General features: G+C 44.0%; 1 protein-coding gene across 4 annotated transcripts in view; it reads left to right on the forward strand.

The window, feature by feature from the left end:
* ELMO1 (engulfment and cell motility 1) overlaps window positions 1–19,099 on the forward strand; it is a 401,547-nt gene that overhangs the window by 343,322 nt on the left and 39,126 nt on the right. The window lies entirely within an intron of this gene.

Consider the following 19,099-nt stretch of genomic DNA (forward strand, 5'->3'; position numbering starts at 1 on the left):
ACATAAAAAGTATGAATGCTTCTTATTCTTTCACTCGACATTATGTTTTCAGATATATCCATGTTGTTGTGTAGACTTGCAGCATTTGCATAGTATTTCATTGTCTGCATTCATTCCATTTTATTTATGTCTTCCCCAGTTGATAGACCACCCAGTTTACCTCCAGCTCCCTGCTGCCACAAAGAATTCTGCAACTGACATCTTCATTTGTGAGCCTTGGGGACCTGTGTGAGAATTATTTCTGGGCTGTGTGCCCAAGAGTTGGATCCTGGGGTCCACATATGATGTATACATGTTTAATTTCAGATTGGTTTCCTGAATAGAAATACCATTAACACATGTGAGTTCCCATCTAGGGAGAACTCTACATCCTCGCCAACATTCGGTATGAACCACCTTTTAAATTTTGGTCATCCTGATGGCTGAGAGTGACATTTCATTGTTGTTTTAATTTACATAACTTGAATTACAGAGTGCTTGAGCATCTTTTGACATTATTTTTTACCAGTTTGGATTTTTCTTTTTGAAAAATTGCCTTTTGTGTCCTTTATGCACTTCTCTGTTTCTTTTTTATAATCTAGGTATTAATCCCTTGTCGGTTTCAGATGCTGAAATAATTAACTCCTAGTTTTTAATTTGTCTGATAACTTATCAATAATTTCTTTTTTTGAACAAAATTCCTTACTGTTTTATGTGGGTAAATCCAACAATTTTTTATCTTTGGGTTAGTGATTTTAGGATCTTTTTCATGACATAATTTTCTACTCAAAATAAGGACTATTATTTCTGTTTTTGTGAATAAGGAAATTATTTCTTATTCAGTTTTGTTGCCCAAGGTCACACTATCAGTTAGCAGCAGCATTCAAAACCATTAATAACTAGCAGTTAATAAATTAAATCATGGCATTTACTACACTTTTAAAACAATCAAATATTATCTGCACTAAAAACATCTTCTGAGTTTCACTCAGAGAGCTCTCAAAAAATTGCAACCTGCAGCTTCTCTCCGTCTAATTTCACTGAGTTTTTCTTCCTACCCCTACATTCTTGCAAAGTGTCTCAAATTGCATCACAACCAGGCTGGGTGAAATTACAGCTTTGGCCTTCATTAAGCTAATTACTACTTGTGCCCAAATTGAGCCATTTCGCTCTAGTAACACTGTAAACCAGTCCTTTCTCTGGGATGTCTCTGCCTTACCTAGGAAAGTATGAGGCTAATGTCAGAATTTTGTCTCTCCCTAGAGCAGGGGGTTTCAAGCTATTTCGCTAAGGAGCCCTGGGATGAGGCTCAAGTGTCTCTTTGGCAGCAGAGGAGGATGGGGCGGACACTGGGGGACTGGAGGGGGGCTGGCACTGCCCCCCTCCTCCAACTTAGCCCACAAAAGTGTTTCTCTTACTGATTGTGTGTTTTAGGTACGATGTAAAATCTATTTGGAAAGGGATTCTACTGCTAAAAGGTGGAGGGGGGAGGCTTGGGCTGCACCGTCCGAGAGAACTAGACTGCTTAATATAAACTGATATGTTTTCATCTCTCTGCTTCTGTTGCAGCGTTTTACATTTGGAAAAAGACTTTTACATTATTTGAGTTTATAAAAACCTAGTAACATAGGCATATTTCAACAGCTGTGGCAAAATTTTCTTGGAATTAAAGCTCCATATCACAGAATCCGTTCCAGCAGGTGGGCTGAAGGGCAGGATGTCAGGAGTGTGGTCGGGATTATCACCGGCTTGGGTAGAAGGTGGAATCAGATGATCTCTAATCCCCCTGCTTGTGCAAACTGGCCATGACTGGAAATGATTAAAGAGGAAAGTAATAGCAAAAGAGTTTCCTAAACCAAGCCTCTCATCTGCTGGGGGCAGAGAGGAAGGACTTCACACATTTCCTGAACACCTTCTCTGGTCTAGTCACCGTGCCAGGGGCCTCCTTTCGTTGAGTCCTCACAGCCGCACTGAGAGGGAGGTATTGCTGCATCCATTTTAAAGGCGACAAAACTGAACCTCCTAAGGTTTCAGTGGGAAAGCTTAGATTTTCCCCCGAGGTCTCCAGCTCCAAAGCCAGTGATCTTTCCGCTACACAATGACAACTCTCTCCGTATAAGCATCATTCAATGTGGCCTCCCAGAACGTCATTTAAGCAGTTGCTGGTTTGGAAAGGAGGATCTTGATAAGTAAGTCTCACACAAGGCATCGCATTGACGGCTCAGTCCTCTCCACTCCTCCCATCCTCACCTCCTGCCTGGAGGTTGAGCTACATCATCTGCCTTATAGCTGCGTTCATCCTCCTTGTCAACAGGGTCACTTGCTGTGACTCAGCTATCATCATCTGTCCTGCTTTGATTTCTTGGACTGCCGACACAAACCATTGCTATTTTTAGTTTGCCTCAGAACGGAAGATTGGAAGCCAGCAGCCCAGCCTTCTGGTTTACCAAGTTGTTGATTCTTCTTGGCTTTCTGCTTTCATTCATGAATTCCCCCGTGCTTCAGGCTGAAGACAGTTGTGTGATTGACAGGCCCTTCTTTCTTTGCTGTGGGTCCGTCTCGGGGACCCACATGGGGGCTGAATGTGGTCTCTGCTTTGGTGATCTTTGTTTTGACTCTTCTGTCTAGAATCCCTTATAGTATGAAATCACTCTTTCCTCCTCCTATCTTAAGTAAAAGAATAAACATATTGAATAATGTGGCTGAGAAGTTTTGTTTCAAATATGCATATATTATGAGTAGTGTCCTGAGCAAGACAGAATAATTACCAAAAATAGGTATGCTTAGCCTTTTATTACTAGAGCTGATTATTTAAGAGATTGTTTTGTTAAATGAAAGCTGTCTGGATTTCACAACTTGAACTTCTGGAATCTTGCATTTTATACCAAGAGGCCATTTACTCAAATGTTTCTGATCATTCTAAACTAACGGAGAGTTAAGAATGTGCATTCTAGCACCTTACAGTTTGTGGTTTACTTTCACATGGATTGTCTGTTTTACCTTAATTACTCTGCGAGGTAGATTTTATCATCTCTTTTTCATATAAGCAAATTCAGATGCAAAAAGCCTTACCTTTTATAATAGAGCACTAATTTAAAAAAATAAACCAATGCATAAGGAGATTTAGTAAAGTCACCTAGGCCTAACACACGCAAGCAATTTATTTCTTTAGCCACAGACAATACTATGTTGATGAAGAAATAATATCATAGTTTGAGAGAGCTGATCCAAATGAGAAATTGAAGGAAGACTGAATGGTCATTTAGCTGGCTGACACTCAGGTCAACATCGGAGGGGCAGGACTCAAGGAGTTAAGCAGGGCGCTTCATACTCTCCACGTGAAGAGTCAGGGCTCTTGTTTATGAATTGCTTTTCTCCCTACCCTCTCCTCGCAGAATGGCTTCCTGTAGCCAGCTGCTGTTGGCCAGCTTCAGCCAAACACCCAGAAACTCCCTGGAGGTGGAAAAACGCACATGTACGTGTTCACCAAATATTACACAATTTCAAGTTGTTCATAGAACTTCAAGTTACTAATCCTTGCTTGAAATGAGACATGAAGTTTTAAAACTCCAAACAAATCTCTGAGCTGCCAAGTCATATATTGAAAGACTGTCCAAGATCCTATCGTACTGCTGTATCTTTGGAGGATTCTAGTTACAAACATGTGATTTATTATTGATACAAGTCGGTAGATTAGCAAACAACTGCTAAGCGCCCAGAAACGGTAGCAAAGAGGCTCACTTAACTCTTCTCTACGTTACTCAAAACCTTTTTATCATGACCCCATTATTTGACTGTTTGACCGTCTCCTCCCCAGACATTCCTCCAAAGCAGGGCTAGCAGAACTCATGTTCAGGCTCTGTTATTATTTATTGACTTATATGTGCTCTTTCTTGTCCCAATTCATTGTATAAGGCAGGGATCCTATTGTGAGGACAGCACAGTGGTGCACACACACTGGATCTTCCACCGTATGCTCTGCTTCAGTTGGTCAAACTCTGCACAGAACTCAGCTCACTTTCATTATCACAAGAATATAAATACACTGCAGTTTTCACCTTCATACTTTGACTCTTTTTCCACAATCTCTGTACAAGTTCCCCTGAAATAACCCTTTTTATGCATTCTATTCTCTCTCTCACCTAACCTTGTTGACATTCCTCTCCTCTAATGATATAAATAGTCTGTCAGATCAACAGAGTTCCCAAACAGACACAGGCTTGTATTAAAGTATTCTGTCATTTAATCCCAGTGCTTTGGGAGGCCAAGGTGGGAGGATCACTTGAGGCCAGGACTTTAAGACCAGCCTGGGCAACATAGTGAGACACTCATCTCTACAAAAAATTTAAAAATTAGCCAAGCATAGTGACATATTCCTGTAGTCCCTCCCAACTATTTGAGAGGCTGAGGCAGGAAAATCACCTGAGCCCAGGAGTTTGAGGATGCAGTGAGCTCTGATTACGCCACTGCACTCCAGCCTGGGTGACAGAGCGAGACCCTATGTCAAAAAAAAAAAAAAAAAATCTGTCATTTAATATTTATTGAGCACTTACTGTGTACTGGGTCCCTCTCAAGGAATCCAGTCTAATGAATGAGGCAGATGTGAATTTATAAATCACACAGTGTCATTAACATAGATGCAGACCCAGAATTTCACATTGTGCATGCCCTACTATTCCTTATCTGACGGGCAAGTCATTCATTTTCCACTGTAGTACCCCTCCTGACCAGCATGCTGGGTGCTCCAGAGATAGATCCTCAAATAAATCTTGATTTTGAGATACTCTAACAGATTAACAAAGATTCACAAAATAAGGTATGATGGAAGGTGGAAATGATACATGCCATAAATATAAATAAAAATAAAGAGGAAACTAATATTTATTGAGCACATACTATGTACCAGGAATTATTTTTGGTACTTTCGCTTACATTATCTAATTTAATATTCCTAACTATGCTTTGAGGTAGGCATTATCCTCATTTTACAGAGGAGGAAATCGAGGCTCAGAGATGGGGTAAGTTGCTGAAGATCTCCTTGTTCCTAAAACTCATGCTATTTCCACTCTATATTGCTAACATGCCTTATAAAAGATTTCAAAATAATAAAGGGAGAAAGAATAGGACCCATTCAATTACTACCCAGTGTTCTAGTTTTCTCTCACCTTCATCTATCTCTTTCCTCTTGCTCCTTACAGGGAAGTAGATACCCTAGAACATCCTTAGGGTTTGGCCTTTACCAGCTCTAACTGAATATTCTGGTAATTTCAAAAATGAATTTCTTCGGATGTGGCCACTCCATCCTGTCCTTCTCCTGTGATTAACACAGTCCCTGGTAGCATTCGTGTTGACGATGGCGGACTGTGCCGTCTTTACAGGGATTTCCCATGGGCGCACCATCCGAAGCTTGGCCATTGCCTAATGAGACGCAGGCACGGCAGCACCCATTCTTGTAATTCAAGGTCTCTCATGTCCTTGTTAACAAAACTGCTGACAAACCTGCGCTACGGTTTCCTTTCCTGGGAGGAGATTAGTACAGCTCCAATACATCTATTCAGTAACACAGAAGTTGCTGGAGGTACTCACTAAATGACCCAGATTTCATCTATCTCACAAGTTAACACTTTAAATAAGTGCCAGCAAGCCTCACCTCACAGGAAAATTACTGTATGCCTGAAACAACTTGGATGCCAGTATTGGCCATGCAGCCTTCCTGGGTGTTACATCTAAAGCAGCGCTCGTTTAGCTGACTCGCATGCTCTGCGTGGTGGTTCCCCAGCAGTCATCACTCATATTTGTCCACGAGGTGTGGGGTGATGGGCCCGGCCACTGTATTCTCAGCTGGGCCTGGAGCCTGCTTGGCTTGGCACTGATTAATGATGTGCGGGGAGCAAGCCGTTTGCAGAGCCACCTTAGAAACCCAGTTAGCCAAAGACAAATAGCTGAAAGTTGGCTGGTAGGAGCGAGGGGGCTGGGCTCTTGAGAAAGGGGCGTCATTTAGAGACACCAGCATGACTTTCTGTTACCCTAACAAGGGGAAGGGACAGGCTGTATGGTGATGATGCTTTCAGGTCTGGCTTCTCGGTGGGCACCCCAGGATCAGGTCTAAGGTATGGTACTGATGTATTCATACAACCTCATTGTTTCTCTGTGCTTTGGGTTTCACCATTTATAAACTTGCTTACAGAGCCTACCTACTTCCCAGTCATGCCCGAGACAAATGCACTTGGATCAGTAAAGTATCTTGAGACGTTCCTTTGGAAGATCTTGTGCCAAAAGAGCAAGCATTCACAGCCTTACTTTTCCTTTACCAAATAGATTTTACACTGAGAAAGGTTTCACTATGATCCCATATGGCATTTCTTTTGCCTTATGTATTTCCTATCTCTCATTTTCCCATCTCATTTCGTGCACCTATTGCGCTGTGTTGGTTTGGCATCCAATTCTTTACTCACATGTTCTCCTTTGTACCTCTTTCTGTTCTTCAGGTAGAGTAATGATGAAAAGACACATTGATCTTGAAGTTGTAGAGAAAATGTCTCAGCTCTACTTGGGGTGCTATCCTTTTAGTGGCATGCCAAAACCAAGCACAAAACATTTTTTATTGTCCTTTTCCAGAACAGACCCTTTCTCCCCAGCACCACGTGGATGGTTGTTCCTGGCAGAGAACACCTTTCTCTCTCTTACTACAGTTCCATCGGCAACTCCTGGCCAGAGACTGCAAGAACAACTATTTCCTAAAGATAAATAAGCCCTCGTTTAGAGGGCATTTTCTCACAAGCTTATCCAGAATACTCAAGCCAAAAGTTACAAGGGTTCCCAAACCCATTTTGGGGGTAAAAATACAGAAAGGTAAAAAGATGTGCCAAAGGTTCCACAGGAGGCAGTATGAGAAGAAAGAACGCAAAAGCCTTGTAGACACCTGGTGTCCTCGTTAACTGTTAATCTCTGACTTTATCCCTTCATTCCTCTGCTCAAAGATCTTGCATTTTCACCACTTTCTCAAGACGTGGTTCAAACTCTTCCACTTGGCAGTTAAAGATGTCCGTAGTGTGATCTCGGCCTGTCTTCCATGATTTACCTGCCTCTCTCCGGAAGTAAATGATAAGAATAATAAACAATAGCCATCATCTATTTCTGGTCCTGTCAGATATTCTCTCCTGTAGTCCTTACCCCACGCTGCAAGGTCTGCACTATCTTCTCCAGTTTATTGGGAGTTTGAGATGTAGAGAGGTTTAGAAATTTGCCCAAGGACACACAGATGGTAAGTGAGCAAGCCAAGAGTCTGGAATCGGTGCTGCCTGATTCCAGTGCTTGCTGTTCTCTTTCTACCTTCCTCTAAGGCCAAACTGATCTGGAGCTGCTGCCTTCCCATTCACCACAAAAGCATGGCAGACCCAGCAGATTTCTGGAAACCGTGGGAACAACTGGCGTTACAACTGTGAGAGGTAGAGCAAATGAGCAGGAAGGAAGAGGTGTGGAGTGGAGAAACACAAGAACCATTTCAGATCTCCCTTGGGCTCATTGGCTCCAGACTTCCAAGGGATTGTCCAAGTTTTGCAGAGTCAGGGCAACTCTGGGCTGTTTTAATTGTCTCGGCTTTGTGGCTGTGGTAGGTGACAGGTTCCCCTTAAAGATAATAAATGGCTCGCAATTACTTTACTTTGGAAAGCGCTCTTCTGCCCTGGGACACGGTAATAACTGGCCATGGAAGAGAAAAAGCCTAGGGATTTATTAGGTGTCCCAATTTTCAACCATCTGGGAGAAATACAGCAGACGTTGGTCTAGCAGTGTGCTAACCAGAGTTAATCCATCATTGCTGCCGCTGTAAGCCCTCGCGTTCCCTCTGCTTACAACTATCACAGGGATTTGTCCCTGGCCTTCACGAAGACTTGCCAGAAATCATTTTTTGAACATGTAACTCTAGAAATACAATCTAGTTGACCTTCAGTTTACTGGACTGAAGGGGACATTTTCCAGGTATGAGGGATTTTAAAATCCACTAATCATAAAAAAGACAAATGAGGCATAGTCTCTTCCTTTAAAGGGCTCAAGGTCTTACTGGGGAGATGAGTGGTGAATACATAATTCCAATGCTCAGAACGTGATTGTTAAAGCAATGGGGTAAGAATAGAAATATATTTGTATGAGCAAAAAAACACTGGTATGCTTAATAATCACTTTGTTTTCCCTGCCCCTAAATTATATTGATAGCCCATACCCATAATAGCACTTATTGAGATTCATTGTTATTATTTGTCTACACACCAACTTTCCCCTAAGTGCCTGAGTCTCTCAGGGGCGGACACTGCGTCTGGTTCTCTGTGGTGCCAGGACCTCACCCAGTGATTAGCTCGCATTGGTGCTTGATAAATGTTAGCTGAGCAAAGACAAGACTGAACATACTTTTAAAGCTTCTAATGTAATAGCAGAAATCAACAACTTATTAGGTGAAATGTAGACAATCAAAACATATTTATTCTTAGAATATTCTGTTCGTAATTCAGCTGGATGTATTTGGAAGTTAAAATACATCCCATGGTATTTTCAGCTTCTCAACAAAGAACAGGCCACTTAGAGCATCACACTGTTAGTCTGACGTGTGCTAGAAGGGCGTAGGTGTTTGGGGAAGGGTGGCAAACACAATCTTTTCTTGTGCCTGTCACAGAATTTTGACCAGTGGGCTCTGTCCAACTGTGTGGCCAACTCCACTGCCCACTCTGTCTGCCAAGGAGCATTCACGAATGGTTTCATTTGGGTTATATTGGACTCTCCTCCCAGACCGAATTACTGGAGTGGTGGTTTGATTTCCTCTGACACCGGCAGCCTTGCCTGATGGCAGAACCAGTTTATGGGGACCAGATCTTGCTCTTCCCACCCCACGTCCCCTGCGGTCTTGCCTGAGCAGTCTGCTCAAGAAAAGTTTATCAAATTTCCTTTCCAGAGGGACAAACTGTCCCATTTCATTCGTCACTATTTAACAGCTTAGGCAAAACGTGCTGGGAGATCTAAATGTGTGGGGCTCAGGTTTTACCCTCAATATGAGACAATAGACATTTCATTTATTTCTTAATAGTGACTAATCTTCGAACAGCTTAAGGCTGATTTATTCGTATCCCCCAATATTCCTCTTCTCTATCTTCCTTTAGCTCATTCATTCATTCACTGCACAGATATTTATAAAACTGATATGAAATGCTGGAAACACAGAGATGAATTGGGTAAAATCCCAACATTCCTAGGTGTTGAGACACACCAGGGGAGGTCACCACAGTGACCATTCACTCCTTTTCTTCAGGCCTTACCAATGGATCGAGTGAAGAAGGGGCAGTGGTTAGGTATCAGATTTGTTGGTAAAGCCCGTTATTGTTGAAAGGGATGCCTGTGGATACCATTTGTCATTAGCAAAGACAGTAAGGACTTGCTTGCCATTCTTAGCACCTTGTATTTTAGCACCATTATTATGTAACTTAGAAAAGAAAAATCTCTCCAGCCTTAGTTACTTCTTCAATGAAATTCCTCCCTTGATTTTGGGGAGCTCCCAGTAAAGTCAATCCACCATCCCCCTGCTCCCCAAGGCCAGGCAGCCTTAGCTGCAAGAGAACCGCACCCCAGGAACTACTCTGTCCAGTCTGGGAGACTTTCCATTTGGGGGGGTCACTCATTGGAACTTCAAAAAGGTTTGCAAAAGACTTCCCTTCACCCTCGTGCTTGGCAGAGAATGGATAAATTTGGTAACAGGCATTAGTAAACTAACAGAGACATGATTATTAAAAAATGGTAGCCATGTCCCCCAGTCCTATTGGAGAGTTTTTCATCCTTCTTTGCAAGAAAACCAGCCCCGTTTGTTTCTGCCTTCTCCTGCGACCCTCCACCCCCTGCCAAGCCTCGTCACACAGTCACATTTTAGCTGATTTGCTTGACATGTTGTTTATTTAAAGCTGTGGATTAAATGGCACCCACTAATGTGATTTGCTCGGACTTCGCTTTGCCTGAGGCAGACTCCATCAGACACTGGTGAAAATAGCTTCCTGTTGTCCAGCCAGCGCCTTCAATTAGCGAACCAGCAACTTCAGCCTGATTGCCGTATTAATTTGACTTCCCGTTTCAATGGGGAAAAGCAGCTTTGTCACACAGCTGTGTACCTCCTGGTCTCGCTCCCCTCCCAAACAGGCCACAGAGAGAAAGCAGTGATCCCAAACCTCACCTTTCCTGTCTCTTCTTCTGGATTGGCTTCCTGCAGGTGCTAAGGAAAGTGAGAAGGATGCTGTTTCCAGACCCATTGTTCTCTAACAAATGCAGCACTAGTTGATTTTAAGATGAGGTGCTGGTTAATAGGTTCATCTATTTACTTAAGTATTTTTCCTGGCTATAAATGTGCCTTAAGCCTTAAATTAAAGTGCCTTATCCCGAGCAGCAGGACAGCATTGGTGGCCTGTGTCTTAGTCTTCAGAATGGGACATCACCCAGTTAGCACCTGTGCTGAACCGCAAGGTCAGGCATTATATAACGAGTTATTTCAGGGGCTAACGCCAAGTTTGGATTATGATCCGATTCTCAGGATGCTGGAAGCTGTCTGAGCCTCGCTACCCCCTGCTACCCCCTGCCATTCCGTTCCTGTTTCATTAGCAGCTGAAAACCAGAGCTAGGCAGTGGCAGCGCTGAGCTGCAGCTCGCTTTCCAACTGCTTCAGCGCCATCTGTTTTGCTCTCAGGGTACGTTTGAAAAGTCACCTTTTATACTCTCTCATCATAGCCCTTCCTCGGGTTCCCAGACCCCGCCAGGACACTGCCAGCTGCAAGCCTCTCGGGGTGGGCACGCACACCGCTCCCCTGCTCTGACCAAGCGTCTGGGAACACTGACTCTGACTGCTCCCAAGGAGTCGTGGGCTACGTTGGAAGATGTTGGCTGCCCTTGCTGAAGCAGGTCCCTAAATAGTGCCTGATCTGGGTGGGCGGATGCCTTCAGCGTGGGGGCCATGGCTGCTGCCTCATTGAGGGAAAGTGGTCAGGCACCGAGTGGGAGGTGGTATCTGAGGGACCTGCTAAGCTGGCACAGTCCCCTGACCACCAGTCTGACTGACTGTCCCTGGTGCAGGTGGGGCCTGAAGACAAAGCTCTAGGGCAACTGTGGGCAGGAATGAACTGAGGGTGGCACTGGGCAGTACTGAGGGAAGGATGCCACCCCCTTCTCCCTTTTCCCTGACATCGTGGTCATCCCCTCCTCCTCCCTTCTTATGCCGCCTCCTGTAGACAGTGCTCGTCAGCCCCAGTGGCACATTCGCGTCCCCTGGGGAGCTTTGTAAAGCATGACCCACGTCCAGAACCCGTCCAGAATCCAGTCCCTGGGGGTGAGGCCTGGCAAAGCTACGTGGTAAATTCTATTATGCGGTGAGGGTTGAGAGCTACCGATTTTAGAAGCTATTTCTTTCTTTTCATTGTTTGATGAGCCTGCCAATCATAAATTCAGCAGATATTTCCTCAATCCCTATGATGTGACTGGACCGTGCAGGCTCTAGAGACTAAATAGCAAATAAGGAGGACAGAGATCATTACGTTATGGGACAGTGTGTGTTGTGATGGGACAGTGGGGGCACAAACTCTGACTTTGGGGGAGGGCAGCAGGGCGGGAAGAATTATCAAGGGTGGGAGCATCCATGTCTAGACTTGAGGAATGAGCTGGCGCTAGAAGAAGGTGTTAGTCACAGGCAAGAGGAAGAGCAGGAATGAAGAAACAGCAGTGACATTCCAGGACTGAGAGGACCTTGATGGGGTGAGGCCGTGGGGTACACGGCTGAGCCGAGTAAGGACATGTCTGCTAGAGGGGGCTGTGGCAGCAAGGCACAAGAGACGCTGGTCTTCACCCCCCAGGCAGAGCAGGGCCACTGTAGGGCTTAAGCAGGCGAATGACAGGACCAGCTTTGCATTTGGGAAGTAAGCTGGCTGCTGTGAGGAGGGGCTGGAAGGGGCAGAGCTGAAGTCAGGACTGTTGGATAAACCAGGACAGGCAGTGGGGCAAGGGTCCAGGGAGGGACCAGTGAGAACGATGTGAAGTAGACAGAGGGAACCCACATTCAACATCCCACTGCTCCTGAAAACCGTCCTTGGAGCAAAATTCCTGACCTTCATGAACATGCAGTTTTTCAAATTCAAGTGGCTCCATTACTTTGATCATTGCTATATAGTTTGCCGTCACTCACCAAAGGCACCCTCAGAGCTGCCTTAAAGTCGCAAGTCCAGGAATACGACACACAGAGAACAGGGACTGAGTTGTCAGTGGTTTGCATTCTACAGCTGTAACTTGGAAGGAGTAGGTAAAACCAAGGGAAAGTTTCAGTCTGCGGGGAACCATTCTTCTTCTCAGTTCATGGCACTTATCTACGCCTTGGGTGTGATGCACCGCAAGCCGCGCATCTGTTGGGTTGTGAAATGCCATCTTGCAGAGGAAGAGTTTCAAGGACCTCACTGCCCAAGTCAAGCACAACACTGGCTTTTGGCTCTGAATCAGGCCTCGACACCCCGTCAGACTGATGCTCACAGGACCTTAGGGCTCAGAGGGTCATTAGGAACACGCTAGAGAAATAGAGGGAGACGTTAAATGTCCTGCTGAGTTGTCTATTCCTGGATGCCAAGATTAGACCACAGGCTTTGTGAAATATAGAGGATCTTGTTTGCATTTATTAACGAATAGAGTGTTTCAAATTCATCTGGTATAATTGAGGACACATGATGATATTGAGAGGGCCAGAGGTTATGCACTGGCTGAGGGCCCTCTGTGATTCCAAAACAGCTTCCTATCATTTACATTAAAGCTGACCCCACAGGGCCCTGGGCCAGCGGCCCCTTCACCAGGGGACTGCAGTGGTTGATCCACGGGGAGAGATGTGGCAGAAGGAAGCAAATACAGACCAGAGTATCTTCCAAGCCCTGAAACCATTCAGGGAGAGACTTGAGAATACTATTTAAAGAAAACAACTCTTTAATCTGCCGGAACCAATTCCATTCCATTCAACCTGAATATAATCTTGAACCACCCTGCACATATTATAAACACCTGGAGTCATCTTGTGAGGCTATGGAAGTTGTTTGCAAGCTACGAGGAGGTAATTTTCTTTGGATAAGATGTCTAGGGCTGTGATTCAGAGGGAATGTCATAATGTTCTGGGCTCAACACCCTGCGTCTCTTAATCCTGACTAAAGCTTATCACCTCTACTTTATAGATAAGGAAACCGAGGTTCAGGGAAGCTGTGTGATTTGCCCAGCTAGTGAGTGATGGAGCCAGGCTTTGAAATGAGAACTGCCTAACTCCAAAGCCAGGTGCTTTTCCTCTATACTAGGGGTTGGCAAACTACTGCTGCAGGCCAAATCCAGCCACCACCTGTTTTTTTGTAAATAAAGTTTTATTAGAACACAGCCACATCCATTCATTTACATATTGTCTATGGCTCCTTTGCCTCTGTACTATGTAGTTGCAGCAGATGCCACAGGGCTCGCAGAGACTGAAATATTTACTATCTGCCCCTAAACTTTCTGAAGTTTGCCAACCCCTGCTCTAAGCCCCACTGCCCCAAAATAAATTCAAAAAACTCAAATGCTATTCTGCAGGCCCAGAAATCACCTTTATTTTCTCTCTCCTTCTTTTTAATACACTTGACACCACTCAGCAAAATGTCCTGTACTCATGGCCTGACTCAGGCTGCCCACACCCCAACTCTGGCAAGACTGTGGAGTAAAACCATCTTGAGTTTCTGAAATCTGTCCTAGTTTTAAAGAGGGTGGTGGGGGAAGGGAAGAATCAATAATTGTCCCTTCCAGGTAAGTCACCAATTTGTACCCTAACTTTTTATCCTTTTTCTGGGCAAGGCCACATTCTACCCTACAGGTATCTTCAGAGTGATCTCTGGCCCCTGACAAATTATCCTACCCACACATGAGCACTTTGGGGTCTCCTTCCCCCAGACCCTTCTCCAGGCAGAATCTCCAATGTTTTGGCCATTGTGAGCCTCAGTCCTTTTGTTTTAGGTAAGAAACATTCCTGGGAAGAAAAATGGTTTAGCAATGAAAACTGTCTCTCATGAGTCATTTTTAAGCTGGACTGTGATAGCATCTGTCTTCCGCAAGACAGCCTTTTCTCTTCATTATGAAGATAAATCAATTTAACGGGCACCACTGATTGGGGGTAAATTGTACTTTTTTGTAAGTTCTGACCACCTATTAGTGGCAGTGCCCAATAGTGTGCACTGTTGTGGCTTCCCCAAAAACCTTCCACTTGACTATAAATTGGTCCCCTTCCATCTCAGTCCTGGGAAGAAACCCAAAATGACCTCTGGAACGCTAAGATACCATCCCAAAGCCACAGGCTTTATTCTTTAGGCTTTGTAAAAAATACACTTTAAAACCTTGTCAACAGTCTTTTAATTCTGTTAAGGATTTATTTATTGTTTAAACCTGCAGATGAAAGGTAGAAGCCTGAGAGTCTTTGACATTGAACATACCAATCATTATTACAGTCTGGAAGATACTGTGTTAAGTACTATGAGCCATAATACAAGCAAGAAAAGTTTCTACCCTCCGGGGACTTATAATCTAGATGGGGTGAAAGGTACACTGATAACTAACTTAACTGCTTTCTGGTGATACGAGGAGAATTGCTGTAGGGCACAGATGCCAGACTCATGGCTCAGAAGGGGTGCTGGATGTTTGCTGAGACCAGTGGTTCTCACACTTGAGCATGTGTCAGAATTACTTGGAGGGCTATTAAAACAGATTGCTGAATGCCATTCTTAGAGTTTCTGATTCAATAGGTCCAGGGTGGGCCTGAGAAGTTGCATTTTTATAGGAGAAACCTCTGCCATACGAAATGTCTTTCTGGGAAGGTAATGGAATTGACATTTATTGTATGTCTCGTATGTTTCAGTATGGCGGATACTTTGCCTGTAATATCTTGTTTAGATTTCACAACTACCCTGTGAGCAAACAGAGGCACAGGAAGGGAAGCTCGTGTTTGCCAGATACCCACAATGTGCCCTAAAGGGTGTTAGGCATTCCCTAATTTACAACTCCATGAGTTCTAAATTAGTAGTACTCCCAGTTTATGGATGCTAAAAATGAGTCTTGGAGGGATTGAGTATCCTGAGGAAGGTCACACACCCAGGAAACATACAGCCTGGATTCAAAGTCATGTGTATTGGGTCCAAAGGTGAAGCCGTACTGCAAGACCTAGCTGTCTGGTCACTGAAATCTACTGGTGTAGACTCCAAAAGCATATTTTCTTTAATGCCTGAGACATGCACTCCCTACCTCCCTGTCTTTGCTCATGCTACCCCTCTACTTAGAATTCCCTTCTTTTCTTCTCTGAGTAACTCTCATTCATCCTCCAAGTCTCAGCAAAAATTTTGTCGCAGCCATGCAGACTTCTCTAACATCCTCTCTTTACCCCAAGTAGAGCAGGAATAATGACTGGTTTGTATGTGTCCCAACATACCTTCCATTGCTGAATTCCATCACACATACCCAAATCTGGTGGCTTGTCCTTAGTTACAGAAAAAAAAAAAAGTCTAACTTTTTCATCTTAGCCATCAAAGCCACCCCCGCATGGCCCAGGCTGCCTGTGAACCACACCTTGCAGCTCCACCTCCTTTCCCCAACTAAAGGAGACTAGACTACCATACGTTCTTCCCCACCCACAGCTGAGCTCCCCTCCTCCCTCCGAGCCTTTGCTCACACTGTTGCTCCCACCAAGAACAGCCTCTCCCAGTGCACTTCTCAGCGTGTACAGGTGGCCTCTCTGCAGGCCCTCGCCAAAGTGCCAGTGCTGTGCCCTCAGCCTGCCAGCACGTGCGTGAGAGGGGCTCCGTAAGCATGTGTGGAGTGGACACCTGGCCCCCGGCTCCACTGCGACATCTTGTCCTCCCTTGAGTGAGGCAGATATGTAGGGATCTCATTCACTTTCCCAGGCCGATAGCTCATTCAGCACAAGGTCTCCAGTGTCTCTTTGTGCCTTGCACTGAGTAGGTGTTTGAAAACCTTTGCTGAATGAATGGATGAATGATGCTGGATGAAGACTGTGGGTATAAAGGCAGGACTGGAGAAGTGATTAGATTAGGAGCACTGGGAGGCTCAGTAGATCTTGGAATAAAATACGGGAGCACACTTAAATGAACAACAAAACCAGGGGCCCAGTTAGCCTACTTTGCCAGCATGCTTGGTTCCATTCAGGAGTCCCTGCCCTTGCACCTGTAACCCCGTCTTCCAAGGAGCCGAAAGGTTTTCTCCATTTGAAATACCAATGTCTTGTGGGACTCCCACTTTTTTTTGTAATGTGCAACATTATTACAGAGAACATGTGCTAGGAAGACTCCAGAAACAGACCACCAGCATGGTCTTGACATTGCTTGGATGATGGGTCAATACCAACAGCAAATGCAGATTCTAAGAGCATGTTCTCTTCGATATCTGTGGCAAAGCACACCCTGTAACTAAAAAGTTTATCTCCATTGATTTTCTGATGATCTTTCTGTGGCACCGTCTCTGGGTTTTTCAAACAAATGGTAAAAGGTCCGATATTTTCCAAAGAGGACAGGGTTTTGGATGGTGGTTGTGAACGTCTTGATTTAAATTGCACACATGGAACACTAACAGAGGCGCAAAGCCATTAATTGTAAACCTTGTAGAAGCTACTTTGCAAAAGCACAGAGAAATATTTGACTTATATAACTATTTTGTCTTAAAAAAATCAATGACATCTTTCACTGAGGTTATTTTCCTTGGCATGCAGAGTATCCATAGAACTTCTCAGGGCCATTGCCAAACAAAGCTGTGAAGTGTCATGGACAAAGAGAGTCTTTGGCTCCACCAACCGCTGTCCTGTGTCCCCACCGCTTACATATCCTTTCCCCTGTGGCCAGGTGCCTGTGTGCATCCTTCTGCCATTAGCCTAGTCTTAGGAAAGTTTCTGTACTTTCTTCACACTGAAGTATAAGTGACTCGGGGGGGATTTAAAGGCTTCTTCTACTTAGATTTTCTTGCATCTAGCAGAGATCAAAGTCTTAGGCCTGAGGAATAAAGTTCTAACAGTGGATTTTAAGCACAAGATATAAGTAGAAGTTGAAGAGTTCTCTACATTCCATAAGGGAATCATCATCATTTCTATGCAGAGGGTACCCCCATTAGCATATAAATTAAGGTGATTTTTAAAAGTCATTTTTTATTGAAGTAGCTTTGTTGTTTCTATCCAGGTTCCCTGTGCTCATTCTCCCCCTCCCTGGGCAACCTCAACCCCACAAGCTGGTACTCCTCCTGGACTTCACTATATATATAATTTTGGGGCTCTTTGGTTGCAAATGACAAGAACCATTGGTGCAAACCATCTTAAGGAAAAAAAAAAAAAGGCTTATGTAACCAAACCACCAAATGTAAGGGCTGAGCTGACTTTATGGTTGAATAAGGCTTAACCATTATTAACACTATCAGGCACACGTTTCTGTCTGATGCCCTTGGCATTGGTCTCACTATCTTCCGCTCTCCCATATGTTAAGGGGCATAGCCTTATAGTTCTCAATTTGAGGGGGAAAGAACGTGCTTCAGCTCTACCTCAAGTCAAGTTGGAAAAGTCCGGGGAAGGACGCTGATTGGTCAATTCAGATCATAGGCCCACTTGCTAGACCAATCATTGTGTCCAGACAGATGTGTTGGGAGCATGATCGTTAGCCCCCTAAAATACACACAAAGTGAGGGAATCACCTGTCCCTCTGAACTTCTGTTTCTTCATCTGTTAAATGAGGGGAGTAAAGATAGCTCCAAAACTCTTAGTTTTAACTTGATTCTATTTAAAAATCACATATTCATTTTTGGCATTCTGATCTCTCTTTGTCTCTTGTACATGGCTTACCTTTCACAAAAAACCAGATATCACTGAGAGACAATAATGATCTCCTTGGCTCAAATCTGAGTCTCTCTAATGGGGAGAGAGGCAGCCCCTGTGTTGCCCCTCGTATGAGACAGCAGAGCATTGTATTAATAGTTCAGTCTTGACCAAATTTAACCATCATTTATGTAACACGATGTAAGATGGTCACAATTTCAAAACTTGTCAAGCACCCCAAATTTAGCATTTTACATCAGTTAAAAAAAGAAGCAGATCAGATGGAAGGTCAACTGTAAATTTTACTGTCTGTCATTACGCTGGGGTCATGAAACGATGCTTTTGTAATTGGTTCTAATTCAGATGTAGGCCAAGTTCAAAATGGCTAATATATGGTGGCGTTCCAGATTATTCATCTATTTCCACCCCAGTTAAGCACCCATTTTTCCTTCAAAACCCATATGAAATGTCTTCTTCATTGAAATCCATCCCCACCTGCCTACAGAATCCATCAGTCTGTCTTCTCTGTCATTTCCACACTTCCATTGCAATGATCTTTGGCCTTGTCTACCTCTCCCATTAGTCCACAGAAGGCAAAACCCACATTTTATTCAACATCAGGTTTGTGCTGTGCGCATCATATTGGGCTATTTGGTTTCCTAGGATTCAACTACATGTGTGTGATCTTAGCAAGTCATCAATCCTTTCTCAGCCTCAGTTCCCTTATCTTTAAAATAGTGGTAATGACATCTACTCTATTGGAGGAGGATTAAACGAAGTGAGGAACAGCAAAGTGCCTGGCACAGAACTCAACATACAGCAGAGGCACATATGTGGTTTTATCTTATTTTTAAGTTCCCAAACGACACCAAGAATGGTGCCATGGGTGGCAGTGTAGTAGAGTGGTTACAATCCTGGGATCGAATCCCAGCTCAGCCACATACCAACCAACCGTATGATTTTGAAGCCTCTTAATGTTTCGAAGCCTCAGTTTCTTCATATGTAAAGTGGAGGTGATGGTAATATCTACCTCATAGACTCGACTGAGTGGATAAAGAGAGAAAACATATATTTAAAGTACCTACCATAGCATCTGGCACATAGTAGATGGTAGATAAATGGTAACACTTGTTCTCATTTGTAATGGACGGTGAAAAAAGCAACAGCAAAATTACAAGTCCCTTGGATGCCTCTCTGTGTTCGCTGGTCTTTTCCTGCTTTATGTATGCGGATGAAGATGAATCCACATTAATAGAA

The sequence above is a fragment of the Eulemur rufifrons genome, chromosome 29 (genome assembly GCF_041146395.1).
Source record: "Eulemur rufifrons isolate Redbay chromosome 29, OSU_ERuf_1, whole genome shotgun sequence".
In the NCBI taxonomy this organism is placed as follows: Eukaryota; Metazoa; Chordata; class Mammalia; order Primates; family Lemuridae; genus Eulemur; species Eulemur rufifrons.